The following is a 27696-nucleotide window of genomic DNA, read 5'->3' as shown; positions in this document are numbered from 1 at the left end:
TAATTGGAAAAGAAATAATTGGGTACTCTAAATTTGTTTTAAAAAAAACATTAGCAGACAACCTGGAACAATACAATAAGTTTGAACCTTAAATTTCTATACTACAATAAATATATATATACACACACACACTAATGTTAAAGTATTTTTTGAACCCACATCCCCTCAAATAAAATAGCTCAGCTGGCAAATGCACTTTATGGTAAGTAAGTAACAGAAAACAGGAAGATCCTGAACTTTTACTGATCTCAGCTGATGGTACTGGCATTTGTTAAATTTGTTGGAAACTTCCCGACTGCCAGTTGGGTTCAGTTGGAAACACATTCATCAACAATCGTTCCCCCACCCACCCATGTCCAAGCTCACAAGGTTTAAACCTCCCTCCATCAGCCAAGACATTGTTTAAGTTTACATTTTACTGTAATTTAGCATGAATATGCTGCTATTATCTTTTCAAATGGTAATACTTGTTATTTTCCTTAAATTCAGCATCACAGGCAACTCCTACAAGTGGGTCCCTGTTTCCCGTGAGTTAAGTAAGTCTTTATTTGCCCAAAACCTTTGTCGAAATTGATCCTTATTATTGTATTTCATCTTCCTGGATTTAATAATAATAATAATAAGCTTTTTATTGCCACAAGTATGAAGTTACTGCGAAAAGCCCCTAGTTGCCACATTCGGGGAGGCTGGTACAGGAATTGAACCCGCGCTGCTGGCCTTGTTCTGCACTACAAACCAGCTGTCTAGCCCACAGAGCTAAACCAGCCCATAGCCTGTGCTACTGAATGATTTCCTCAACTTTGAAAAAGTAGAAAGCAAAAACACTATCAGACAATGGATTAGATCAGGCTTGACCAAGGTACAGCCCCCTGGGCCACATGAGGACTGTGAAGCCCCTCTACAAGGACCTCCAAAGCCAGTTTTCAAAATTCTGGTCAAACAGGTGAGTTTCAGTGCAGGATTCCGTGAGTAGCTGCTCTTCCAATCACAGGCTGACTCTCTCCCACAATAGCCACCTATCAGCAGTAAATTATGGAGAGAAACAATCTCCGATTGGAGCAGCAGCGAGCACCGGCATTGGTAATCATGCTGAGGGCAGTCGGGCCGAGGGAAGTGAGGTATGGTGGGGCTGGAGCCCAGTGACTGTGCAATTTTGGCAGCCCGAGGGCAATACTGTGTGGCAATGAGTGGGGGGGTGTGTGGGTGAGATTGACTGAGTGGGTGGAAGTGAGGGGTGGGTGGGAATGACTGAGGGGTTGGGTGGGGTGAGTGTTAGTGACTAAGTGAGTAGGTGGGGGTGAGTGTGAGTCTGCCTTATGCCAAGTCTCAGGTTTCTCACTCACTTTCACCGCCACACACTCACATTCTTGTCATTTTTATTACTTACTCTTTTTTAACTTAACAATTTATTGCTGTACTTTTGCTCAGTAATATTTTACTGCTTAAAACCTCCAATTTTTTTAATTCAATTTTTTTTGTGCCAAACCTTATCTTTCCATAATTTTCTCATCGGTCCCCGTGAGTGAGAAAAATATGCAAATATGCCCCCTCGCTACGAGAAAAAAGGTTGGACAAACGTGCTTCAATTATATTTATTGAACAATATATGATGTCAAATAGCATCTATCACTCAGACTTTGTGCAATGGTTGAATGACAACAAGAGCAAACATATATTTACAGTAATTACTCACCTGTACATCTTCATGATTATAGGAAATAACAAAAGTTGTTTTATCTATGAACACATGGTCACCAAATAGTCTTTTAAATGAACTGGGCGCCGCGGCATCCGCGCATGCGCAGTGGCGCCGGCACTAACGCCTGCATACGCTGTGGCCTCCTTCAATGCGCCAGCCCCAACGCAACATGGCGCAGAAGTACAGGGGCCGGCGCAGAAGAAAAGAGGCCGGGGGACTGATAGGCCGGCTCGCCAAACGTTGGACCCCGATCACAGGCCAGGCCGCATCGGAGGCCCCCCCGGGGTTAGAGCCCTACTCCCCCCTCCCCCCCCCCCTCCCTCCCACTGGCCGCCACCCGACTCTTCCACGCAGAGTTTCCGCCGGCTGCAAGCAGGTGTGGATGGCGCCAGCGGGACTCAGCGTTTTCTCAATAGCCACTCAGCCTATCCCTGGCCAAGAATCGGCGGGCCGGCTGCGTAGAGCGGCCCACAACTGACGCCGCGTCAACGGCGCTGAAATTGCACGCTGGTGTGAGGGCGGCCTGGCCTGGCACGGGGATTCTCTGGCCCGGACCCGGGCTGAGATAATCCCGCCCCAAATCCTTTGGACATGCACCAGGACAAAATACTCCTTCAAAAAAGGTATCTCCTAAACTCCACAAAAGCTGCCAACTTTAAAAGATGTTTGTATTTACATCGTGTATCTTGGCTCACCACCCACAAGCAAATTAACCTGTCCAACCTGATTGCCATTCGAATAATCTGTCAGCCACTTGTCAACACAGCATTTTCACACAATGAATCAAACTAGCAACTACAGAGCAACACTACAAATAAATAGATTGATTGGTAAATGTCTCTTTTGGTGGTGATGGGAGTTTGTTCTGTGCAAAAAAAGCTACTGTATTCATCCAAATGGTAACAGCAGATGCCCTTCAAAAATAATTGATCACATTTGTGAAGTACTTTAAGAGACACGACAGGTGCAACAGAATGCAGTTTATTTATTCTTCAGGTAACACCATTCAAAGTAAGCATACCTCATGAGCAACATGGAATTCTGATCTGAACTAAGCATTTTGATTCAGACGGTTTAACAGTTTTTTGCAAAAATTAGCTGCCTTCTCGTGGTGCCTCTCAACGATAGTCTGGTCTCACTTTGTTCCCGTACTGGGGACCAGTGCCTTATGTAGTCCCAGCAACATGCTGTAAAATTCTTTCACTAACTGTGCAGCAACCCCCCTCACCCCCCTTCATAATACAGTGTACTCCTTTGACCAGTGTTTTTGATCACCTTTGGTTCTGTGTCCATTTTTGACTGACTAATTTCTGTAACTTGTTGGGACATTATTGATGTGAAAGTTGAGATACAAGTTCAGGTTCCGGTGGTCGGTTGCCATCTCTGCCTCAGGTACACTCTGTCGGAATGTCTTCCAAATAGGTTTTGAAATCAATTGAAGGCTCATTACCATTTTCAAAAGTTTCTCTGACTTGGCAGCTGCTTGTGGAGGTATCAGACTATCTCAAGGTCAACACTCAAGGAGAAAATAATTAGGCTTTCTTCCTTCTTTGAATATTTTAAGAAAGGTTATTCAGTTCCAATTTGCTGGTGTTCTGTACAAACTCTGAGTGATAGATGCTACTATGAAATTGTATATAGGACACAGAAATAGATCATTCAGCCTAACCAGTCCATGTGGGTATTTATGCACCCCTCAAGGCTCCTCCCATCTTTACTCATCTAAATATAGCATGGTAACTTTTATTCCCTTCTCCCTCCTGTGTTTGCCTCGTTTCTCCTTTAATGCATCTGTACTATTCACTTCAGTCACCTCCTGTGGTCATGATTTCTACATTCTTTCCTCTATTTGAGTGAAGACATTTCTTCTGAATACCTTATTGAATTTCTTGGTGACTGTCTTATATTGATGGCCTCTGGTTATGCTGTTCCCCAAACGAGGAAACATTCTCTCTGTGATCACTCTCTCAAAACCTTACACAATTTTTAAAAAAAAATTTAGAGTACCCAATTCATTTTTTCCAATTAAGGGGCCAATTTAACATGGCCAATCCACCAACCCTGCACATCCTTGGTTGTGGGGATGAAACCCACGCAAACATGGGGAGAATGTGCAAACTCCACAGGGACAGTGACCCAGAGCCAGGATTGAACCTGGGACCTCGGCGCCGTGAGGCAGCAGTGCTAACCCACTGTGCCATCGTGCTGCCCGGAAACCTTACACAATTTGACCCTTATTAGATCATCCTTCAGTCTCCATTTTCAAGAGAGAGAATACCGAGCCTATCAATATTTTCCTGATATATACACATACTCAAGGGGAGAGATGGTGGTGCAGTGGTTAGCACTGCTACCTCGCGGCGCTGAGGACCCAGGTTCAATCCTGGCCCCGTGTCACTGTCCGTGTGGAGTTTGCACATTCTCTCTGTGTCCGCATGGGTCTCACCCCCACAACCCAAAAAGATGTGCAGGGTAGGTGGATTGGCCACGCTAAATTGCCCCTTAATTGGAAAAAATATATATAAACATGCATTTCTGGTACTCCTTGTTATAATATGGCAGCCAAAACTGCACGCGGTACTCGAACTGTGTTCAAACCAAGTTTGAAACCAACCTGGACCCTCGGTGCCATGACGCAGCAGTGCTAAACAGTGCGCCACCATGCTGCCCTAATCCTCCTCAAATCTGATCAGTTGCACAATCTACAAATTTAGGAATTACGTTTTTGATTCCAAAGTCCAAATTGTTAGTGTGATTTGTGAACAGCAGTGGTCCCAGCACTGATCTGTGTGAAACACCTTCTGCCACTCTGACTAACAACCCTTTATTCCCACTCTCAGCATTCTGTTGTAAAGGCAGATGCAATCCACTTGTCCCTGGCTCTACATTCTCTAACCTAGTCTATTATGGGGCACCTTATCAAAGACATTTTGAAAATCCAGATAAATTGCATCTACTGCATTGTCATTGTCTACTCCAGGGGTGGGCAAACTTTTCCGTGCAAGGGCCACATTCAGAAATTCACAATTTTAAAGGGCCGCATAGTATATTAAGTAAAATAATTACTTTACCCGGTTATGATTCTTGGCGCCTCATATAGAACATAGAACATAGAACAGTACAGCACAGAACAGGCCCTTTGGCCCTCGATGTTGTGCCGAGCAATGATCACCCTACTCAAATCAACGTATCCACCCTATACCAGTAAGTAACCCAACAGCCCTCCCCATTAACCTTAAAAAAACTTTTTTTTTAAATTAAAAAACTTTTTTTTTTTAATGACTTGGTGGGCCGCATAAAGACCTTTGGCGGGCCGCATGCGGCCCGCGGGCCGTAGTTTGCCCACCCCTGGTCTACTCTGTTACATCCTCAAAGATGAAATAAGATTGGTCATGGAAAACTTTCCTTTTGAAATCCATGCTGATTTGATGTTATTTTCTCATTTCTAGATGTCCAACTCTGTCCTTCAGCAAGGATTCCACAATTTTTCTACCACTGATGTTAAGTTAAATGGTCTATAATTCCCTAGACATGTTCTATCTCCCTCCTTACATATATGAATTCCATTAGCTATCTGTCTGCCAACATGGTTACTTAAATAAAGACGGGCCAACCTATTGTGGTGTTGCATGTGAGAAGCCAGGTAATATGGACTCTCCTCTTACCTGTCACTATTGTCTTTGTGTTGGTATGTTACCTCTTGTTTCTCCTTTCTTGCTTCTGTCTCTCTCCTTCTGTTCCATTTTTCTACTTCTGCTGCCTTTTACTTCTTTCTGTCTTTTTACTCTTTCATTATAGTTGGGAGGTCATGGTATGGTGTGGCAGTGAGGAAAGACAGCACTTTGGGTGGGAGTTGGCAGGAATGTTAGCTGCCAGTGACTCCCTCTCATCCCCTCCCTAATTACTCATGCTTCCCCTAACTCATTATTCCCATTGTATCCCGTAGTCCTCACCTTTCAACTGCACACCCCATTTTTCATCACTCCCACACTTCCGATTCCCTTTCCTCTTCTCTCCCCTTCTCTTTGCTTTGATTTTACTGACCCTATGCTTCAGTCTTCATTCACTTCCCACCACTCCCAATAGCTGTCCCAAAGTTGTCAAGCAACCATTCACCTTCAAAATGTTTTGCTCCTCCCCTTCTTTCCTTTCTGCTTTCCAAATTCAACCAACATTTTTTTTCTCTTCAAGAAATCAAGTTAGAATGAGGAAAGATATTGGGCTGTATTTTAATTTTGACATACTGTCAGTGAAGGCACCGAGAGAAGTAAGGAACCCAGATGTTTCCACTTGTCAGTGGTAAATGCAGCCACTGCATTAGCATCTGATTTCTGTTTATTTGTGTTCTTCCGTGGGATGTGGGCGTCTCTGGGCTGGGTCAACATTTGTTGCCCGTCTCTAATTGCCCTTGAACTGAGTGCTTTGCTCGGCCATTTCAACGGGCAGTTAAGAGTTACAGAGGGTCTGGGGTCCCATGTCGGTCGGTAAGGACAACGGATACCCTTCCCTACAGGACATTAGTGAAGCAGATGGGTTTTTACGGCATTTGTTAATAGTTTCATGCAGATGGTTACTGAGATGAGCTTTATAATTCCAGATTTATTAACTGAGTTTTAAAATGCCATCAGCTGCCATGGTGGAATTTGAACCCATGTTGCCAGTGCAACAGCCTAGGTCTCTGGCTTACTAGTCCAGTGACACCACCTCCCCAATCTCTTGACCAATTAGGATGAAGAGGTGTGCTGACAACCTGCATGAGTTTATGTCCAATGAAGTATTTAAAAGGACTCTTGTTCAGATGAGATGTGAAGGTTGGCCGGGTGTTTCAACAGAGCACGCAACTGCAACAATAGACTCGTGATATTGCAAGGCTACATCATGCTTCACTGATCTTTCCCTAGAGCTGACACTGTGGGGAGGATCCATAGAGAAATTCTGCTCCCTGCTGACTGTAGGATGAAGCCTGTCACAGGGATCAAAAAGACGTGGTTGCAAATTGCTGAGCTGAGCAGCAGGATTGGGGTCGAGGGGTACAGAGTGGGAAATGTTTAATAACCTAATTAATAGCCTGGAATAGAGATTAGCAAGGCAAATTTAGGTATATCCTGATGTGTGCCTAATTCCAAACCCCCCACCCACCAGCCCCCAGCCCCCAGCCTTCACTCTGCCTTCCCAAACATACTCCTACACATCACTCCACATACCAGCTTAGTTTGCAGGTGTACCCATCTCTCCGGTCTAAACCCCTCCTCATCTCAATACCTTCACAGTGACCCTCCACATATGCTGCCCACCCAGCCACCAACACACTCCATTGCTCTCACTTATGGGTCTTGTTTCCTCCTCATGAGTAAAGAGAGCACGGAACACCCAGGAGAGGCAGAGATGCGGAGATAGCCCGTCACTGGCTGCATACAGAGATTCGCAGAATTAGGGGACCCGGGCAGCAATGTGTGTTACTGATGGTGCCCTTGAATCATCAAGTTCCTCCTGCTCCTCATGTTGTTTATCCTCCAAAGAGACAGCACTTTCAGCACCTCTTTCCTTCTGCATCTCCAGGCCTCGCTATACTGTGCAAGGCACAGCACAAAACCATCATTCTCAATACCGGGCCTGATGCATATTGAAATATGCCATCAACCAGATCTTCAGTGGGTGTCCTGTCTTTACGAAGTTAGATGCTATCACTTCTTTAAGTCTTGACTCCGTGGCTAATGTAGGATAAAAGCACCATAGTGGCTCCCTGGGTATAATGCACAAACTTGCTTTGTGGTTACATACAAGCTGCGAATTGATGGAATAGAAGCCTTTGGAGGTTGAGGAAGGCTTCAGGATGGCCCAAGGCACCTTGATTGCTACATGGATGCAGTCAATGACTGTGCTGACCTCTTGGAAGTTGGCCACATCCACACATAAAACCAAAGTGCCGGCTTAATCTGGCTGGCATAAGTGGTTGTAGCGTGCACACAATTGTCGGTCCTGCAAACAATGGCAGCAGTTACCTATGAGGTGCCTTTGTGCACAACAAATTGCCAAATTCTGTAAGTGTCTCCTGCAGATCCCTGGAAGGGGAGAGGCAATGAAATCGAGAATGGTGGTGACTTTGACGGCGACGGGTAATGGGTTCCCACATGGTCCACTTGGCAGCAGGCTTTTTTTCCAGGAGGCTGCCAATGCTAGTGACCACCTGATGCAATGTTCTGAGTCTCCTAGGGCAATGGGGTTCCAACATATGCAGGATGCTGACCCTCTGTCTGCAAACCTGTGGGGAGTGGGGGGGGTGGGCAGGAGGAGGGATCACCTCTTACGAGCTGCACCTCTGTGTTTATCCCTCCTCTTCTGCACGGAAGCAAGTGGGTGAGAAGAAAGTTACTGGTGTACCTGCCTCTGTTACTGTTGTTGTTCCTGTTGCTCATCTTTGCCCTTGTGTGAGGTCCAAGGTAAAGCTGCATAAACACTATGATGAACTGATGCTTGACTGATGAGAGGTGTAAATCAGACAAATGAAACTCCAAAGTAGAAATGACCTCCAAAGCAGGGAAAGCGTACTCTCAGAATAAGTTTTGTGAGCAAAGGTCTTTCACTTAGGCAAGGAAGCAGGTGTGAGGTCTCAACACTCAAAGAATTTTCTGCCTTTCATTTATTCAGTCCTCTCAAATCTTCTCACCGTCACCTTGCTTTCACTACTGAGATCCATGAACGGGAATCTCATACAATTGGATTATAAGTTCAAATCCACAGTTTAAAAACAGCTATTAACAATCTTAATAAATATTATATTTGGCAAGACTTTCTCATAATCTCTTGAAGTTAAAGGCTGAAATCGAAGGTTTGCTATTGCATTTCCAAATCACTGTCAATTTCACCCCATCCTGCCTGTCTGCCCCTCATTCTCTTTCACTCTCTGACACATGTGTGCCAGCAATTAGAATCACTGGAGCAATTCGAGCATTCATCTTGCCGAACTTTCAGAAACACAGGGGAGACACACTTGAGTGGCTTCAAAATTAAACGAGGATTTTGCTTGGAAAGTTGAAGGGTTCAAATGAGGAAGAGTGTGTTATCTTGGCTTAGTACACATCCCAAATAATGCAACCTTGCCAAAAGGTTATCAACAACTTGCATTTATGCAGGGTCCTTAATATAAAAGGTGTCCCATGGTGCTTCACAAGACTGTTATCAGGCAAATGTATTTCCAAGCCACAGCAGTGCAGCAATGTCCCAATCAATGCTCGGTCAAAGAGGCAGACATTAAAAAGCTTCCCAAAGGAGGAGAGAGATAAAGGTGGAGGTTTATGTTGGTTATTGCAGAGTTTAGGATCAAGGAGCTGATGGTGGAAATCAAGGGTGGCCAAGAGGCCAGAACTAGAATAATGCAGAGATCTCAGATGATTATGGAGTTTACAGCAATTGGGAAGGTGGGAAGAGCTATGGAGAGATTTCCACACAGGGATTAAAACCTTGACTAAATTTGAGGTGTTGCTGGCCTTCTAAATTGTCATTTGTTTTCCTAATTCTCAAACTTTGACATAAACACGGCTTCTTTAAAATAAAACCTCAATTTACCATCGACCTGAATTAAGCTTTTCAAGTTTGCCCACTGATATTTATTTGAATGCTCTTGAAAAACAACTGAGCAGAATACACAGAGAGACTTTTAACCAGGCCAGCTGATTGCAAACGGGCAGCACAGTAGCATTGTGGATAGCACAATGGCTTCACAGCTCCAGGGTCCCAGGTTCGATTCCGGCTTGGGTCACTGTCTGTGAGGAGTCTGCACATCCTCCCCGTGTGTGCGTGGGTTTCCTCCGGGTGCTCCGGTTTCCTCCCACAGTCCAAAGATGTGCAGGTTAGGTGGATTGGCCATGATAAATTGCCCTTAGTGTCCAAAATTGCCCTTAGTGTTGGGTGGGATTACTGGGTTATTGGGATAGGGGGAGGTGTTGACCTTGGGTAGGGTGCTCTTTCCAAGAGCCGGTGCAGACTCAATGGGCTGAATGGCCTCCTTCTGCACTGTAAGTTCTATGATAAACCACTTACACATCCTGGGAAATGAGACGTATAGGTCAGAGCCCAGAAAACCAAATTCATTCCGTCTCACAGCTCAAAAATATCAATAAAAGCCAGGATTCTGAGGAAGACTTGAAGCAATAAGTTTACTGAAGGCACAAAAAGGGTAATTCAATTGAATAATTAAATGATGTTTAAATGCGTATTTTGCACACCAGTCAGTGTGAGAGGAAATGGGAAGATCAAAATGTTCCCGTTGATTTATTTTTATAAAGGAATTTCTGGGGACAAGATGATGCAGTGTCCCCCTGTTGGCCGAGGTCAGCAATGACATGTGAATGAGTTTACATTGGCTCTGTCTCAATAAAGGGGAACAAGAAATTCAGAATCACAGAATTTATAATGGAAATAGTTATGAGACAAAAGAACTCCGAATTAATCTTAATTCCGAATTAAATCCAATCTGAATCATTAAAATAGTATGCAATTACCGGATATAATGTTTATGAACATTTAGAAACTTTCAAATGAAATGGACGAATCACTATTTTCGATATTTCTGGGGGGAATATAAGTGGTCAAACGTTAATCATATTTGCGTTGATTTATAATACTTAAACATTCGATTTTATTCGGCTGGGTCCTATTTTTCAGCACGAAAATTGTTGAAAATCACAAATTTGAACTCAACTGGCTACATCTTCTTCTCAGTAAAATCGCTGGGTCCACCCAGGCAGTCCTGTTGGTTTGCTTCTGAAACGGACAGGCGAACTAGCTTTAATAAAACCTACAGCAGATACCAGTGATGGCTGAAGAAGGGCAATGCCTCCAGGGTCCTGCTCGATGTGAGGAGGTGGGGTGAGCTCCCATCGCTGGGGATCAAACTGGATCCCTATAAGGAGCTTTCCCAATAAGGAGCACCTCTCTCTCGCCCCACCTAACTCCCATTTCAGGCTGTTGGCCGCGGTTATTTCACCAGTGAAGTCTATAATATATTGTAATTTATCACCAGCAAGCTATCTGGAACATCGCATTACACAAGGTGGGGGGGGGGGGGGGGGGGGGTTAACCCTTCGCCCTTTATCAATTCTGCATCTTTTTTTATTCGTTCATGGGATGTGTGGGTGTCACTGGTTCGGGCAGCATTTATTGTCCATCCCTAATTGACCTTCTACCAAGCTGGATCATCAGGGGGCATTTAAGAGTCAGAGGCATTGCTGAATCACCTTTGCCTATTTTCACCCTGGTTTAGCTGAAGGCTGCTCCAGATGAAGAATTGTCCTGGAAGGGTGTCTATGTCTCTGATTTTTCTGTCCTAACATTAACCATCAGACATGCACAGGAGCAAGAGTCTTGGACGCGATAGTGAGAATATTGTGCAAGATTTCCATTGTGCAGAGCTGGAAAGAGTTGGATCAATTGCAAAGCTTCCCTCTCGCCTCCACACGTTACTGAGCAGCAGGGGTATCCCTGTCATAGGGAAGGTCCACGGTGATGTAAGAAATGCAAATATCACAGAGGCGAGAGTGGCCTTGGGGATTGTAATTGACGCAGATGGTGATGGGGGCGAGGGAGGGGGCGGGAACTGCGCTAAATTCAATCTATGCCTGGAGAATGATGACTCCCTGTTACCTTCAGCATGTTTTATTGCGAGCAGGGGGCAGGCACTGTTACTAAAATAAAGTTTTTTAGAAAAAAAATAAAAGCATCTATTTAAATTGTAATCAATTGGGCTGTTCAATGGTGAAAGCAGCATTGTGTGGGGTTGGGGGTGTATCTATTAACAGGCAGGGGGTTCAATAGACGTCAAGCTAGGATTAACTTTTCCAATAAAGTGAATCTCGAAGGGCTTTTTCGGCACTGTTAGAGCCCCCCCCCCCCCCCCCAGCCCTCTATTCATTTTAATAAACCATTCACTAAGGGAATCGGCAGAGGAGGTGACAGATTGACATCCACAGTTATAGTCCGGAAAACTGAAAACAGAATTGCTAAAGGGCAAAGAATCAATGGCAAAGCGAGAGATCCGCTCGGATTTCCTATTATCCCCCATTCAAACCCCAAATCTGAAATGAGCTGCAACATTGCAAACCCCTAACCCAGCCGGCACCCTGCACTCCACTCGCAAACTTGCGCATTAAAAAAAAAATGTGAATTGATTTTTCAAATCTTTTCTCCTTCACCGAGAATCGCTGATGGGGTCACAGCTCAAAGCAGCTCAGATTGAAGCTTCTTCACTGAGTGAGAGGCCTGGGCGCTCACCCTCACCCTCACTGACACCCCCCTTCCCACATTGTCACCCCCACCCCCACACTGTCACCCTCACTGTCACCCCCACTGTCACCCTCACTGTCACCCCCACACTGTCACCCTCACTGTCACCCCCACACTGTCACCCCCACTGACACACCCACACTGTCACCCTCACTGTCACCCCCACACTGTCACCCCCACTGTCACCCCCACGCTGTCACCCCCACTGTCACCCCCACACTGTCACCCCCCACTGTCACCCCACTATCACACCCTCACTGTCACCCCCACACTGTCACCCCCACTGTCACCCCCACGCTGTCACCCCCACTGTCACCCCACTGTCACCCCACACTGTCACCCCCACTGTCACCCCCCACTGTCACCCCACTGTCACCCCCACACTGTCATCCCACTGTCACCCCCACACTGTCACCCCCACTGTCACCCCATCCCCACACTGTCAACCCCACCCCCACTGTCACCCCCACTGTCACCCCACACTGTCACCCCACTGTCACCCCTACATTGTCACCCCCACTGTCACCCCATTCCCACACTGTCAACCCCCCCCCCACTGTCACCCCACTGTCACCCACACACTGTCACCCCCACTGTCACCCCCACACTGCCACCCCCACTGTCACCCCCACTGTCACCCCCACTGTCACCCTCACTGTCACCCCCACTGTCACCCCCCTGTCACCCCCACACTGTCACCCTCACTGTCACCCTCACTGTCACCCCCACTGTCACCCCACAGTGTCACCCCCACTGTCACCCCCACACTGTCACCCCCACTGTCACCCTCACCCCACTGTCACCCCCACTGTCACCCCCACACTGTCACCCTCACTGTCAACCCCACTGTCACCCTCACCCCCACTGTCACCCACACTGTCACCCTCACCGTCACCCTCACCCCCACACTGTCACCCCCACTGTCACCCCACTGTCACCCCCACTGTCACCCCCACTGTCACCCCCACACTGTCACCCCCACACTGTCACCCCCTCACTGTCACCCCCACTGTCACCCCCACTGTCACCCCCACCCCCATACTGTCACCCCACACTGTCACCCCCACCCTCACCCCCACTGTCACCCCCACACTGTCACCCACACTGTCACCCTCACCCTCACTGTCACCCCCACCGTCACCCTCACCCCCACTGTCACCCCCCCACTGTCACCCACCCCCACACTGTCACCCCCACTGTCACCCCCCACTGTCACCCACACTGTCACCTCACCCCCACTGTCACCCTCACACTGTCACCCCCACCGTCACCCTCACCCCACTGTCACCCTCACCCTCACTGTCACCCCCACAGTCCCCCACCCTCACTGTCACCCACACTGTCACCCTCACTCCCACACTGTCACCCCACCCTCACCCACACTGTCACCCTCACTGTCACCCCCACACTGTCACCCCCACACTGTCACCCTCACCCTCACTGTCACCCCCACACTCTCACTCTCACCCCCCCCCCCCCGACACATGACAATAATGTGCTTATTCTGATGTTTAAGGCAGATTTGACCGGCTGAATTTTACTAGCGCCGCCGCCAGTCCGGGACTTACCTAATAGCAGCTGCGGGGCTCCATCCGGGCACAAACAGGCGGCCCAATGGCAACAACTTCATTCCATTTCAAAACCCAGCAATTTCATGACTCGAATCCTCGTCTGGTTACGCCACCATTGAGTAACCGGTTGGGTTTCGGCATGGGTCACGTGGGCGGCTGCGGTGATGCGGGCGTGAGGGGAGGGGTGAATGCCGGGGCGGGGGGGGGGTGATTGCCGGGGGGGGGGGGAGGGGTGATGGCCTGGGTGGGGGTGATGGCCGAGGGGGGGGAGGGGGGGTGATGCCGGGGGGGGGGGGGGGGTGATGGCCGGGGGGGGGGGAGGGGGGGTGATGGCCGGGGGGGGGGGGGGGGTGATGGCCGGGGGGGGGGGAGGGGGGGTGATGGCCGGGGGGGGGGGAGGGGGGTGATGGCCGGGGGGGGGGAGGGGGGTGATGGCCGGGGGGGGGAGGGGGGGTGATGGCCGGGGGGGGGGAGGGGGGGTGTGATGGCCGGGGGGGGGGGGGGGGGCGGGTGCGCCAGGGAGGGTGGGTGGGTGAGGCCCAGGGAGGGGGGGGTGATGCCCAGGGAGGGGGGGGGTGATGCCGGGGGGGGGGGGTGGTGGTGCCGGGGGGGGGGGGTGGTGCCCGGGGGGGGGGGGGGGTGGTGCCGGGGGGGAGGGGGTGATGCGGGGGGGGGGGGGGTGATGGGGGGATGCCGGGGGGGGAGGGGGTGATGCGGGGGGGGGGGGGTGATTGGGGGGATGCCGGGGGGGATGGGTGATGCGGGGGGGGGAGGTGATGCCCGGGGGGGGTTGATGGGGGGATGCCGGGGGGGGGGATGCCGGGGGGGGGGGGGGTGGAACTGGACCCCCCCCCCCCCCCAGCCCTGCGCAGCAAGGGTCACACTGCATGACAAACACGGCACCACCCCCACCCCCCGACCCCCTCTGTCCCAGATGTCAGGCTGTCTGCAGCTTGCAGAAAGGAAGCTTCCAGCTAATCGCTGCCCTCTCGCTGGCTGTCGATGCAAAGGGAGCTCGGATATATTGCAGCCGGAGAATCGGTGTTTCGCCCCAACGTTTCTATCCGGATGCTTTTTATTTTTGATTTTAAGCCGCCCCCCACCCGCCAGCCCAAATTCTCGGCCCGGTTAAAAACACAACAAATCCAGGGCGGAATAGGGCAATTTCAAAGCATAAATGAAATGAAAATTGCCATCTCTTAAAAAAACCCCAGCAGCTTGAGGGAAGATGCTGAGGTTGTGAATTGTGATGCTGGGAAATCAGAGCACGGACGGAATGTGATTTATTTATTTATATATCGTCTGGAGATGGTATCCAGGACTGGAAACAATTCAGCTTCATTATCATTATTATTGTGGGATGGGCAGCACAGTGGCACAGTGGTTAGCACTGCAGTCTCACGGCGCCGAGGTCCCAGGTTCGATCCCGAGTCTGGGTCACTGTCCGTGTGGAGTTTGCACATTTTCCCCGTGTTTGTGTGGGTTTCGCCCCCACAACCCACAGATGTGCAGGGTAGGTGGATTGGCCACGCTAAGTTGCCCCTTAATTGTAAAAAATAATTGGGTACTCTAAATTTATATTAAAAAAATTATTGTGCGATCAGTTCACTGAGGCAGCCAGAGGGGTGGCTGGAAAATCCCCATAGTGGGCCGGATCTCGAATAACGATGAGTCAGAATACGGGAGGGAGATAGAGAACCTAGTGGAGTGGTGTAACGACAACAATCTCTTCCTCAATGCCAACGAAACTAAAGAGCAGGTTATTGACTTCAGGAAGCAAAGTACTGTACACACCCCTGTCAGCATCAACGGGGCCGAGGTGGAGATGGTTAGCAGTTTCAAATTCCAAGGGGCACATCTCCAAAAATCTGTCCTGGTCCACCCACATCGAAGCTACCACCAAGAAAGCACAACAGCGCCTATACTTCCTCAGGAAACTAAGGAAATTCGGAATGTCCACATTAACCCTTACCAACTTTTACAGATGCACCATAGAAAGCATCCTATCGGGCTGCATCACAGCCTGGTATGGCAACTGCTCGGCCCAGGACCGAACAAAACTTCAGAGAGTCGTGAACACCGCCCAGTCCATCTCACGAACCTGCCTCCCATCCGTTGACTCCATTTAAACCTCCCGCTGCCTGGGGAAAGCGGGCAGCATAATCAAAGACCCCTCCCACCCGGCTTACTCACTCTTCCAACTTCTTCCATCGGGCAGGAGACACAGAAGTCTGAGAACACGCATGAACAGACTCAAAAACAGCTTCTTCCCCACTGTTACCAGACTCCTAAATGACCCTCTTATGGACTGAGCTCATTAACACTACACCCTGTATGCTTCATCCGGTGCCAGTGCTTATGTAGTTACATTGTATATCTTGTGTTGCCCTATTATGTATTTTCTTTTATTCCCTTTTCTTCCCATGTACTTAATGATCTGTTGATCTGCAGAAAAATACTTTTCACTGTACCTCGGTATACGTGACAATAAACAAATCCAAATCCCTCCCTCTTTGTGTCCCTCAATGTGGAATGATGTAACTGCCGCATCACAGGCTCATTTCCCTCTCTCCATCCTATCTAATGCTGCTGTTTGCCAGATTTCTGGCTGTGGGGTTGAGTGGGCTGTGTGAGGTGGGTCAGGTCTCTCAATGCAAATCGCCTGCGTCTCGGAGAAACCGCAGACTTTATTTTTAAGCATCTGCATTAATAACAAATTCAATTTGTGGCTGGATCAAAACCCCCTTCCCCCACATCATGACAACTGGATCCTTATTTCTTTTTTTTACAAATTTAGAGTCCCCAATTTTTTTTCCCAATTAAGGGGCAATTTAGTGTGGCCAATTCACCTACCCTGTACATCTTTGGGTTGTGGGGGTGAAACCCACGCAGACCTTTCCATCAGTTGGTCTCTGTGGCGCAATTGGTTAGCGGGTTCGGCTGTTAACCGAAAGGTTGGTGGTTCAAGCCCACCCAGGGATGGTTGTTTTCACTGGAGCTGGTTTAGCACAGGGCTAAAGAGCTGGCTTTTAAGGCAGGCCAGCAGCACGGTTCAATTTCTGTACCAGCCTCCCCGAGCAGGTGCTGGAATGTGGCAACTAGGGGATGTTCACAGTAACTTCATTTGAGGGTCAGCATGGTAGCATTGTGGATAGCACAATTGCTTCAAGGCTCCAGGGTCCCAGGTTCGATTCCGGCTTGGGTCACTGTCTGTACGGAGACTGCACATCCTCCCCGTGTCTGCGTGGGTTTCCTCCGGGTGCTCCGGTTTCCTCCCACAGTCCAAAGATGTGCAGGTTAGGTGGATTGGCCATGATAAATTGCCCTTAGTGTCCAAAATTGCCCTTAGTGTTGGGTAGGGTTACTGGGTTATAGGGATAGGGTGGAGATGTTGACCTTGGGTAGGGTGCTCTTTCCAGGAGCCGGTGCAGACTCGATGGGCCGAATGGCCTCCTTCTGCACTGTAAATTCTTTGACAAATTCTAAGATGACACGGGGAGAATGTGGAAGCCCCTCATGGACAGTGACCCAGAGCCGGGATTCGAACCTGAGTCCTCAGCGCCGTAGGCAGCAATGCTAACCACTGTGCTGCCCTGGATCCTCATTTCTAAATATTTCAAGCAAAGCAGCCATAACAATCCTCCCCTTTCCAAACAGCAATGAAAGGGAAGCAGAGTGAATGTGTGCGGGGCTCAGAAACCTTTCCATCCTGTTTTAGATCCTGTTCTAGACCCAGGACCAATCGACAATTGAGACGTGACTTGAATTTCGGTCATGATGTGGATATGCCAGCATTAGACTGGGGTGGGCACAGTAAGAAGTCTTACAACACCAGGTTAAAGCCCAACAGGTTTGTTTCGAATCACTAGCTCATACCCCGAAAGCTAGTGATTTCAAAAACCTGTTGGACTTTAACCTGATAACAGTAAAGTATCTCAGCCTTGAAAAGCCTAATGCATCCATTTAACTTGCACATCAGCTTTCTGCCCATAATATCATCTCGAAGAATCGGGAACCCTTCCACATGGCAGGAGACAGACACTTCCAACTTAAATTGACACATTTGCTCCCTACATTGAGCACCTTCCTAGGTGGATATCAATGATCCCATAGAACTACTGAAAGAAGAGCCTGGGATTACTTCCTGATGCCCACGTTTATCCCTGGACTGAGATTAATAATTTTCACAGTAACTTCATTGCAGTGTTAATGTAAGCCTACTTGTAACAATAATAAAGATGCTTATCATTATTCTAAAACAAAACCTTGTAAATTTCTTATATCCTCATTGCAACTTACTGTCCCAGCTATTTTAGTGGGCAAAATCCAGGGAATTTTGGAATATTATAACCAATGGATCCACTATCCCTGCTGTCATTTTCTTTAAGACCCTAAGATGTACGCCATCAGCCCCTGGAGACCTGTTGCCTTCAATCCCAACAGTTTGTTTAGTACTTTTCCCCTATTGCTGATGGTTGTCCAAAGTTCCTCCCTTCTGTTGCCTCTGCATTACCTGTTACTATTGGGATGGTACTAGTGCCCTCCACTGTGAAAACTGAAGCAAATTATTGACTTAGTGTTTCTGCCATTTCTGTGTTCCCCATTATTAACTCTCCAGTCTCCAGGGGACCAACATCCCTTTAGCTACTCTCTTCCCTTTTATATACTTGTAGAAGCTTTTGCTATCCTTTTTTTTACATTTTGTGCTAGTTTTATTTCATAATTTAGTGTTGCTCTTTTTATTACTTTTTTAGTAACCCTTTGTTGATCTTCAAAAGTTTCCCAATCTTACAGCCTGCCACTGGCCTTTGCAACACGGTATGCCTTAGTTTTTGTCTTTATGTTATGTTATATTTAACTTCTGTGCTTAGCCATGGATGTTTTCCCCCCTCTTACAATCTTTCTTCCTGTCTGGAATATATTTTAGTTGGGAGGAATTGAATATCTCCTTCTGCCACTAAACAACTGCCACTGCTCATCAACTGTCCTACCTTTTTGTCTTCTTGCCTGTTCCACTAGGGTTAAATCTGTCCTCATGCCAACATAATTACATTTGTTTAACTCCAGAATGCTCGTGTGGGACTCCAGTTTCTCGCCCTCAAACTGAATTTGAAATTCTATCATGCTATGATCAATCTTCCCTAGAAAGGGCGGCATGTTGCACAGTGGATAGCACTGGGGCTGTGGAGCTGTGGGCCCTGGTTCAAATCATGGCCCTGGGTCATGGCCGTGTGGAGTTTGCACATTCTCCCCATGTCTGTGTGGGTTTCACCCCCACAACCCAAAGATGTGCAGGATAGGTGGATTGGCAATGCTAAATTGCCCCTTAATTGGAAAAAAAAAGTAATTGGGTACTCTAAATTTATAAAAAAAAACAAAAAAACTCTTCCCTAGAGGATACTTAAATATAAATTAATCCCTCCTCATTACACAATGTATTAGAAATGAATGTAGGAGGGTTGATCAGTAAGTTCGTGGATGGTATGAAAACTGGTGGGGTGGTAAATAGTGAGGAGGTTAGCCTTCAATTACAGGAGGAGATATACGGGCTGGTCAGTAGCAAATGGAATTCAATCCAGATAAGAGTGATCAGGTTTGGTCTGGTTAGGGGGAAGTTAGTGGATCAGGGTGTAGTCAGGTGGTCGAGGGAGGAGTTGGGGGGTTCAGTATGGGTGATTGGAGGTCAGTTGTGTAGTTACCTAAGGGCTAGACTAGTTTATTTCTGTGTAATACCTCCTGGGTGGGCATTCAGATAATGAAGTTGAAACTGTCCAAAGTCTCTCACTCTAACTCAGGGTTTGAGGCTTTTTCAGAGAGTGCCGGTGAGCAGAGGCATTGTTTATCACAAGTTCAAACTTCCCAAGCAATTCAGGCAGTCAGTGCATTGACATATCCGCAGGGTCCCAACGTGCATTTTGGGCTGGATGTGGGGCTTTCAATGATCTGGAAGATCAGGGTCACAAGTTGCTAATTCAGCGGTAAGACTTGTACCAGCCAAGCCAAGCTTGTTCTTGAGCATTGTATTGTAGCCCTTTGATCGTATGTTGATTGTTTTTTTTATATGGCCTTAGCATTATTTCAAGTAATTTCCCCACAATCAATTATTAATAGGTTTGGTAGCAGAATGATTTTGTTACTGGGCTAGTAATCCAGAAAGCGGAACTAATAATCCTAAAAGCATATATTGAAATCCCATCAGTAGTTAGTTAAATAAATTTGGAATAAAAAACTAGTATCAGTAGTGGTGTCCATGAAATGAACAGATTTTCTTTTTGGGTCGGTCTTCACAGTGGAAGACACAAATAACATGCCAGCGACTGATAGAAATGAGGCTATGAAGGTGAGGACCCTTGAGAGGATTGTTATCACTAAGGAGGTAGTGATGGGCAAGCTAATGGGGCTAAGGTAGACAAGTCTCCTGGCCCTGATGGAATGACCTCCAGAGTGCCTAAAAGAGATGGCTAGGGAAATTGCAGATGCACTAGTGATAATTTACGAAATTCACTAGCTCTGGGGTGGTCCCGGTGGATGGAAATTAGCAAACGTGACGCCACTCTTTTAAAAAGGAGGTAGGCCGCAGAAAGCAGGAAATTATAGGCAGTGAGTTACTTCGGTAATAGGGAAGCTGCTGGAATCTATAATCAAGGAAGAAATTGCGAGGCATCTGGATAGAAATTGTCCCATTGGGCAGACGCAGCATGGGTTCGTAAAAGGCAGGCCATGCCTAACTAATTTAGTGGAATTTTTTGAGGACATTACCAGTGCAGTAGATAACGGGGAGCCGATGGAGTGGTATATCGGATTTCCAGAAAGCCTTTGACAAGGTGCCAACACAAAAGGTTGCTGCATAAGATAAAGATGCATGGCATTAAGGGTAAAGTAGTAGCAGGATAGAGGATTGGTTAATAATAGAAAGCAAAGAGTGTGGATAAATGGGTGTTTCTCTGGTTGGCAATCAGTAGCTAGTGGTGTCCCTCAGGGATCCGTGTTGGGCCCACAATTGTTCACAATTTACATTGATGATTTGGAGTTGGGGACCAAGGGCAATGTGTCCAAGTTGCAGATGACACTAGATGAGTGGTTAAAGCGAAAAGTGCAGAGATACTGGAAGTCTGCAGAGGTTGGTTTACAGGTGCACACAGGTGATTAAGAAGCAAATGGAATTTTTGTCCTTCATGTAGAGGGATGGAGTTTAAGACCTAGGGAGGTTATGTTGCAATTGTATAAGGTGTTAGTGAGGCCACACCTGGAGTATTGTGTTCAGTTTTGGTCAAAACCCACCTGGTTCACAATCCTATGGGCAGGGAACCTGCTGTCCTTACCCGATCTGGACCATGTATGACTCCAGCTCCAGCAATATGGATGGCTCATTAAATGCTTTCTGAAATAGCCGAGCAAGCTTCTCAATTGTATTGAAGCTGCTATGATGGATACTAATGTTGCAAGAGGTTGATTCACCATCACTTTCTCAAGGGCAATTAGAAATGCTAGCGACACCTGCTTCCATGAATGAACAAAAAATAAAGTGACTTGCATAGGTTTAAGGATTTCCAGATCATTTCTGGATACTCTTAAAGTTAGCAATTATATTTCCTGCCTTCTGAGATCTGCCTTAGATCTAACGGGCACTGGGAAATATCCAGGTGTGAAAACACAATCACCCACCTTAACTCCTATGTTAAAGATAGCCGCATGTAACGCCATTAGCTGTAATCTAAATATTTAGATATATAAATATCTAAATATGTCTAAATCTCAGTTACAAAATCAAATCACCATTCACTCCAAAAATATATCCCTATTTCTGCTATTTGCTCCTCAATTAGTAGCAAACATTTGTTGCAAAATAGTCTTCAAATGGTTTAGTATCTTCTGTGTCATCAAGTACAAATCCTACCTTCATCCCCGATCCCTTAGTTTTTAGTTCCTCTTTTATCATTTGCCTCTGCATCTAATACATTAGAAGGCTTCCGTTTTTACTTATATTCACTCAAATATGTACTTGCTGTGTCCTTGTGCCCTATTAGTTTTTTAAAATCATCTTTCTGAACATCTTTATCTTATTTGCTTCAGCTTTTAATACTGAAAACTTTCATTTTCTTAATGTTCCCAGACAGCTGAACTCATTTTTCATTCTTCTATTTTGTTCTCCTCAATTTAAAGAATAAATTATTAAAATGATGTTCCTTCTTCCTTTACTCTTATGTTAAATTGAGATATCCATAGAATCAGGATCAGAGAATTATTATGGTGCAGAAGGAGGCCATTTGGCCCATTCTGTCTGCACCGGCTCTCTAAATAAGCATCATGACTTAGTGCCATTCTCTTGCCATTTCCCCGTACCCCTGCACATTGTTTCAATTCAAGTAATCATCTAATGCGGTGTTTTTCAAACTTTTCTTCCCGGAACCCACTTTTACCAACCGGCCAATCTTTGGGGCCCATGTCGGCTAACCTTTGCGACCCACACCAGCTGACTTTTGTGACCCATGGCACGTTCGCTTACCTTCAATGCGACTGGTGAGCCTGCGTGATCCTCACAATCTCACTCCAATCAGGTTCACAGCAGGAGAGGGCAATGTGCACACCAGGTGCAGACATCAGCCATTTGCTTTGTTCTCTCTTCAAATTTGTGAGGACGAAAAATCCACCTCGCACATGTAGGTCATTAGGAAAGGCAGTAGCAACAAAATGCTTGTCTTATTCAGCACTGAAATGCTACTCCAGGATTCTGATAGCCTCACAGACTTGTGGTGTGTTTTTAATGTGCTGTCACAGGTGAGGTGTAAAAGCTCAGTCTCTTCATTTGGAGTCTGCTGTAAGTTAATAATTGACTCTGGGGTCTCAAACTCTAAAGTATTTTTCACCCACCTCTCCTCTTTAAAAATCTGAAACTTCTCGTCTGAAAAGTAGCAACAGAAAAAGTTATCAGCGCAGCCAGATGCGACTGAATAAGGCTTGCCAGTCTATTGGCAGCTACTACAACTGTTTTCTTCAATGTGTCGTAGCTGTATGGGTAACATGTTTTGGCTTTGTACCTGCACTCGCCAAACTTTCAATGACTTTTAGAAAGCATCTATTTCTTCACAGTGCCGAAAGCAATCATCACCCTTTCGTTGTAATTTAAGGTTCAGTTTGTTTAGAATTAAAAGGTGTCTGCAAGATAAAATATAGTTGGCATCTAAGTTTCATTTGCCAGCACTTACCTGCATATGACACACATGGGCTTTGCATCCTGTTTGCATTGGTACTATTAACAAAGCCATACCTCAAGAAATCATCTTTGTACTGCTTTGTTCCAGATTTCAGTTTCTTCTTAGTAATCTGTTCATCAGTTGCCCTGGAGCTCTGTATACAGGCTCACACTAACACTGCTTTATCCTGCCATGAACTCTCCTGCGTAGCTCTCTCCAACAGATTCAGTTGTGAGATAGAGTACATAGAGTACATAGAACATACAGTGCAGAAGGAGGTCATTCGGCCCATCGAGTCTGCCCCGACCCACTCAAGCCCTCACTTCCACCCTATCCCCATAATCCAATAACCCCTCCTAACCTTTTTGGTCACTAAGAGCAATTTATCATGGCCAATCCACCTAACCTGCATGCCTTTGGACTGTGTGAGGAAACCGGAGCACCCGGAGGAAACCCGCGCAGACACGGGGAGAACGTGGAGACTCTGCACAGACAGTGACCCAGCGGGGAATCGAACCTGGGACCCTGGCGCTGTGAAGCCACAGTGCTAACCACTGTGCTACCATGCTGCCCAATTCTGTTCATCGGTGGTGAAAGGTTTGAATGTTTGTGGAAGGGGGAGCAATCAAGCGAGCTGCTTTGTCTCTGGCTCTCTCTTTCTGATAACAAAGCAATCCATCTTCAGTTTTCACAATCTTTCTTACTGGCAGCTAGAAAATGGAGGAATCTCCCCTCGTGATTTCACGCCAAAAGTACAGATATACAGGGTGTGTGATGTCAGTGTATGTGCTGGGTTGTGACCTGCTCTCTGCTGCCTTTTCTGGTGGGAAGACTGTAGGAAAATGGTTGTGGTGGTTGGAGATCAATCACCTCAGCTCCAGGACATCACTGCAGGAGTTCCTCAGGGTTGTGTACTAGGCCCAACCACCTTCAGCTGCTTTTTTTTTAGAATTAGAACAGTACAGCACAGAACAGGCCCTTCGGCCCTTGATGTTGTGCCGAGCAATGATCACCCTACTCAAACCCCAAGTATCCACCCTATACCCGTAACCCAACAACCCCCCCCCCCCCTTAACCTTACCCTTTTAGGACACTATGGGCAATTTAGCATGGCCAATCCACCTAACCCGCACATCTTTGGACTGTGGGAGGAAACCGGAGCACCCGGAGGAAACCCACGCACACACGGGGAGAATGTGCAGACTCCGCACAGACAGTGACCCAGCCGGGAACTGAACCTGGGACCCTGGAGCTGTGAAGCATTTATGCTAACCACTATGCTACCGTGCTGCTTCATCAATGACCTCCCTTCCTTCATAAGGTCTGAAGTGGGGATGCTTGTGGATGACTGCACAATGTTCAACACCATTCATGACTCCTCCAATAATGAAGCAGTCCATGTCCTAATGCAGCAAGACTTGGACAATATCCAGGCTCGGGCTGACAAGTGGCAAGTTACATTTGTGCCACACAAGTGCCAGGTAATGGTCATCTCCTACAAGAGAGGATCTAACCATCACCACTTGACATTCAATGGCATTTCCATTGCTGAATCCCCCACTGTCAACATCCTGGGGGTTACCATTGATTAGAAACTGAACCATATTTATACTGTGGCTACCAGAGCAGGTTAAAGGCTGGGAATGCTACAGTGAGTAACTCACCTCTTCACCCCCCAAAGCCTGTCCACCATCTACAAGGTACAAGTCAGGAGTGTAATGGAATACTCTCCACTTGCCTGGATGAATACAGCTCCAACAACACTCAAGAAACTCAACATCATCCAGGACAAAGCAGCCCGCTTGATTGCTCCCCTTCCTCAAACATTCAAACCTTTCACTACCGACGAACAGTGGCAGCCGTGTGTATCTACAAGATGCACTGCAGCAATTCACCAAGATTCCTTAGTCAACGCCTTCCAAACCACGACCACTACCATCTAGAAGGTCATGAGCAGCAGATACCTGGGAATCCCACCACCTGGAGGTTCCCCTCCAACTCACTCACCACCCTGACTTGGAAATATATCGCCGTTCCTTCACTGTCACTGGGGCAACATCTTGGAACTCTGTCCCTAACAGCACAGTGGGCGTACCTACACCTGAAGGACTGCAGAGGTTCAAGAACACAACTCACCACCACCTTCTGAAGGGCAACTAGGGATGAGCAATAAATACTGGCCTAACCAGTGACACCCACATCCCGTAAATGAATTTAAAAAAACAATTTGCATTTAAACGCTGGTCGTGGCTGTCATTCTCAATTTAAAAGCTGGTTGCTGCCAACATTCTCAAAGGTCGGTCGTGGTCATTGGGCACTTCTCCATGATCGGAAACACCACGATCCATTGCTCCGTGACCTCCCCAACACCCGCCAACAGTTTGAAAAACCCTAATCTAATGCCCTCTTCAATGCCTCAATTAAACCTGCCCCCACCACACTGCCAGGCCGTGCATTCCAGACCCGATTCACTCGCTGTGTGAAAAAGATTTTTCTCACATTGCATTTGCTTCTTTCGCAAATAATTTTAAATCTGTGCCCTCTCGTTCTTGGTCCTTTTACGAGCAGGAACAGTTTCTCCCCATCAACTCTGTCCAGCCCCCTCATGATTTTGAACATCTCCATCAAATCTCCTCTTAGCCTTCTTCTCTCCAAGGAGATCAGGGCCAACCTCTCGCCTATTAGACAGACAATAAAGAACCAATGCATTCTTTAAATAAGAGCAGGGGATGTCTCCACAGTGTTTTGGCCCAATCCGTGTCTTTCAAACACCATCACTTAAACAAGATTATCTGGCCATTATCACATTTCGACATTACAACAATATCTATGTTTCCAAATCATGGCTAAAAGCTCGCGGTCCGATAGGTGGGAGGGTGGTGAGATTCTGGAACTCACTGCGTGAAAGAATGGTTGAGTCAGAAACTCCACATTTAAGAAGTGTTTAGATATTCACTTGTGCTGCCAAAATGTCCAGGGCGAGGGGGCCAAGTCTTGGAAAATAGGATTAGTGTCGCCAGATCTTTGTGACTGGTATGGACAAGATGGACTGAATGGCCTTCTTCTATGCTATAAACGTCCATGAATCTAGAAATGTACAATTCTCTTTTCTTTCTACCATTTTGTGATTCCTCAAACTCAGGGTCATAGATGTTTACAGCGTGGAAACAGGCCCTTCGGCCCAGCTGGTCCATGCCGCCCAGCTTCTATCACTAAGCTAGTCCCACTTGCCCGCATTTGGCCCCAATCCCTCTATACCCACCCTGCCCATGTAACTGTCTAACTGCTTTTTAAAGGAATAAATTGTACCCGCCTCTACCACTGCCTCTGGCAGCCCGTTCCAGATGCTCACCACCCTCTGTGTGAAAACATTGCCCGTCTGGTCTCTTTTGTATCTCTTCCCTCTCACCTTAACCCTCTGCTCTCTAGTTCTAGACTCCTCTACCTGAAAAGGAGAGGCTGGAGCCGATCCAGCCTCTCCTTATAACTCAGACCATCAAGTCCTCGTAGCATCCTTGTAAATCTCTCCTGCACTCTTTCTAGTTTAACAATATCCTTCCTACAGTAGGGTGACCAGTATTATACAGGATTCCATGTGTGGGCTTACCAATGTCTTCTGCAACTTCAACAAGACGCCCCCGACTCCTGTATTCAATATTCTGACCAATAAAACCTACCATGCAGAATGCCTTCTTCACCACCCTGTCCACCTGCGACTCCACCTTCAAGGAGCTATGAACTCTTTGTTCTGTAACTCTCCCCAACTCCCTACCATTAACTGAGTAGGTCCTGCCCTGATTTGATCGACCAAAATGCATCACCTCACATTTATCCAAATTAAACTCCATCTGCCATTCATCAGCCCACTGGCCCAATTGGTCAAGATCCTGTTTTCGCCCCCACAACCCAAAGATGTGCAGGGTAGGTGGATTGGCCACGCTAAATTGCCCCTTAATTGGAAAAAATACTGAATTGGGCACTCTAAATTTTAAAAAAAATATCCTGTTGCAATCTTATATAACCTTCTTCATTATCCACTATGCCACCAATCGTGGTGTCATCTGCAAACTTACTAACCATACCGCCTACTTTCTCATCCAAATCATTTATATAACTAACAGTGGACCCAGCACCGATCCCTGAGGCACATCGCTGGTCACAGGCCTCCAGTTTGAAAAACAACCCTCCACAACCATTGGCTTTGGCTTTAGTCGCCAAGCCAATTTTGTGGTAGGGGGCCGAAGATAATTCCTTATTAATACATCATTTTTGTTTCCCTTCCTTAGTAAAAATCAGATCTGGCGATAAACTCACCTTTGTTGTTGCCCTAGGAGCTGTTTTCTAACTAAATTCTGCATTCAATCAATAAATTCATGTTAACCACAGAACTTCCAACATGATGCAGCCCAATCAATATTAGGAAGGTAACAATAGCAGGAATCACAATCACCAATAAGGAGATTCGAATAGAGGAGTGCATCCCAATCAATATTAGGGAGATTATATTTAAAAGGGTATATTCCAATCAATGTTAGATGAAAATTCACCATGGTCACTCTTCTAATTTGCATTATTCCTCCCAAAACATTTTGTTTGTCTTCTATTAATTATCTGGAATGTTTGGCATATTCATGTTTTCTTTCCCATTCTTTTTCTTTTGTTCTAATGCAGAAAAGATTCAGCACCATTTGGCAATTGCATTTAATTTTACCCTGTGATATAATGACACCCATTCCCTGCTCTAGGTTTTTGCCAAATGTTAAATTACCACACATCATAATCTTTAACAAAGTTTCAGTCACTCCTTAATATTGGTTTTCTCCCTAATCATCAGTGCTTCCATGTCCTTCGTTTTGCTCTGTAATCTGCTGGCATTAGTATAAAACCGATTAGATTTATCCCTTAAATCCTTTTATTATAATCCACTTCCTTTTCACTCTCTTAAGTAATT

The 27696-nt window shown here is 46.7% G+C and overlaps 1 protein-coding gene and 1 non-coding gene across 2 annotated transcripts in view; one reads left to right on the top strand and one right to left on the bottom strand.

Moving 5' to 3' along the window:
* Nucleotides 1–13629, bottom strand: part of cbarpb (CACN subunit beta associated regulatory protein b) — a 240877-nt gene extending 227248 nt beyond the window's left edge. Inside the window, exon 1 of the mRNA XM_038777460.1 lies at nucleotides 13549–13629. The gene's annotated coding sequence lies outside the window, so the exon portion shown is untranslated. The remainder of the gene's footprint in view (nucleotides 1–13548) is intronic.
* Nucleotides 13630–16459: 2830 nt separating this feature from the next.
* On the top strand, nucleotides 16460–16533 carry trnan-guu. Its single transcript has one exon. It is a non-coding gene; the product is annotated as a tRNA-Asn (tRNA).
* Nucleotides 16534–27696: the final 11163 nt, after the last annotated feature.

This window comes from Scyliorhinus canicula, chromosome 18 (assembly GCF_902713615.1).
Source record: "Scyliorhinus canicula chromosome 18, sScyCan1.1, whole genome shotgun sequence".
Taxonomy (NCBI): Eukaryota; Metazoa; Chordata; class Chondrichthyes; order Carcharhiniformes; family Scyliorhinidae; genus Scyliorhinus; species Scyliorhinus canicula.
Note: the sequence above shows the minus strand (reverse complement) of the source record. Positions and strands in the feature narration are given on the sequence as shown.